This window comes from Oryx dammah, unplaced genomic scaffold (genome assembly GCF_014754425.2).
Source record: "Oryx dammah isolate SB20612 unplaced genomic scaffold, SCBI_Odam_1.1 HiC_scaffold_25, whole genome shotgun sequence".
Lineage (NCBI taxonomy): Eukaryota > Metazoa > Chordata > Mammalia > Artiodactyla > Bovidae > Oryx > Oryx dammah.
Window position 1 is genome coordinate 88,152,657 of NW_024070209.1, and position 2,275 is coordinate 88,154,931.

Here is a 2,275-nt window from a genome sequence, read left to right on the forward strand (position 1 = left end):
TTGAAGACACAGATTGGGTGGGGGTATCGTCAAGACACAGAACACCAGAGGTGTCGGCAAAGCCCAGAAGCTGGGGGAGAGGCATGCAACAGCTTCTCTGGGGCACCTCAGCTCTGCAAACCCTTGAAGTCGGGTTTCTGGCATCTGAGGGATGAATAAATTCTGTTGCTGAAAGCCATTCCATTTGTGGTGCCTGTAATGGAGTACCACCCAGATCCATGCAATCAGGAACTTTGAGAGTTGGGAAAGTTACCAGAAGATTTTGATGCACACTCAAGTTTGAGAACCACCCCTGCCAATTTTAGTTCTTAGTAAAAACAGTCCAGGCATGTTTTTTTTTTTTTTAAAAAACAAAAAACAAAAAAACAAATAAAAACAAAAAACCCCAGACTTTTGGCCTTTGTTCCTAGTAGTTATCATACTCTGTTTTCCCCATGTACACACAGCAATTATTGAATTACAATCTCACAGATATTTTTTTGGAATAAGTTCTGAATCTTAGGGGCCAGGGTTTCCTGGGATGGGCCTAGTTTTATATTTAGAAAGTAATTGATTTTCCAGTACGGAGTCTCCACTTTCACACTGGGTTTCCCAGTTATAACACAACTTAACACATGAATTGGTTCATTTGCGTAACTGTAGGTCCCGACCCATCCACAGGGAAGACTAAAAAGGAGACGACACTTCCACTTGTTCAGTGGCCCCTTGGTGAGCCAGCAAAGTCCAAGGCCTGAGCAAGTCTGTATTCCCCAGTGCCGGGGGAGACCCAAGGACCTCCAGAGGATCCAGATAATTACACAAGTTTGGTTTGCAGAGAATCTAGCAACACTTTCTCTTGTAATGCTTGATCATTAGTTTGGAGTCTTTATTTGTAAAAGAACCTTGAAATGTGATCTTGACCATGGCTTCACTCCCAGCCCTCCAGAGCTCCATTTCTGTCTCTGGGACCATTCTGATGGCACCCAAGTTCCCGGGGTGGGGCCCATCACAATTTACCCCCACTTACTTCACCAGGCTCGTTGCCCTGGCCCCTCCCACCTGACTCATGTTCCATGTCATCAGCTCCAATGAGAATAAAGACATCAGCTGACGTTGCCCTACCAGGCATCCCTCTGTGCGTGTGTGTGCTAAGTCCTTCAGTCGTGTCCAACTCTTTGTGGCCCTGTGGGGCATAGTCAACCAGCTTCTCTGTCCATGGGATTCTCCAGGCAAGAATGGGAGTGGGCTGCCACGCCCTCCTCCAGGGGATCTTCTGGACTCAAGGATCAACCCATGTCTCTTATATCTCCTGCATTGGCAGGTGGGTTCTTTACCACTAGCTCCACCTGGGAAGCCTGTGCACCACTCTGAGCTCGCCTCAGTGTGCAGAAAAATTTCCTAGGATCAGGCTCAAATCTGGGGTCTAAGGTGCCCCCAGAATTCTAACAAGCTCTCAAGTGTCACTGGGAGGGCAGTAGTGATGGTGGGCAGATCACACTTCAAGAAGCAGGCACTTAGCACATATTCGCGTGTTTAATCCTCACAACCACGTGTGACATTGGTGCTATTGTTGTCCCTATTATTCAGATGGGAAAACTGAGGCACAGGATGGTGAAGTGACTTTGCTTAAGGTTGCGCAGCAAAGAAGTGTCAGAGTTGGGATTTGAACCCAGGAAGTCTGGCTCTAAAGTCCACTTTCCTGTTCACTTGCCTGTGCTGCTTTTCAAACAGGCCTGGTAAACTGTTTGTGGTATCTAAAGACCCCATCTTCTTTTACTCCTCAATGTTCTCATCTGTGAAATGGGGCTGTGACAATATCTACCTCATAGGATTTTCATGGGGATCAAATGAGACAGTATGTGAAGCTTCCCTCTGCTCCTTCTCCTTTTCCTTATTATTTATATTACTGTGTGCTTACTAGGCCTTCCCTAGTGGCTCAGACGGTAAAGCGTCTGCCTGCGATGCAGGAGAACCAGGTTCGATCCCTGGGTTGGGAAGATCCCCTGGAGAAGGAAATGGCAGCTCACTCCAGTATTCTTGCCTGGAAAATCCCATGGATCGCAGAGGTTGGTAGGCTACCACCCATGGGGTTGCAGAGTCGGATGCGACTGAGCTAACATGGATTAAACCCCACTGACTCTTGAGGCTGCATCCTTAGGGCTCTTTAGCTGGCGAGTTACTGATATTCTCTGCAAGTCAGCTTCCTCTTCCAAAAGAGGCATAATAATCATTCTTTCCTTATAAAGTTATTTTGTGAAGGATGAACTAGATAAAAGCTCTTTGCGCAACCTGGGTA

General features: G+C 46.9%; 1 non-coding gene across 1 annotated transcript; it reads left to right on the forward strand.

The window, feature by feature from the left end:
- The first annotated feature begins 1,904 nt into the window (after positions 1 to 1,904).
- TRNAR-GCG lies at positions 1,905 to 1,976 on the forward strand. The gene has a single exon. It is a non-coding gene; the product is annotated as a tRNA-Arg (tRNA).
- Positions 1,977 to 2,275: the final 299 nt, after the last annotated feature.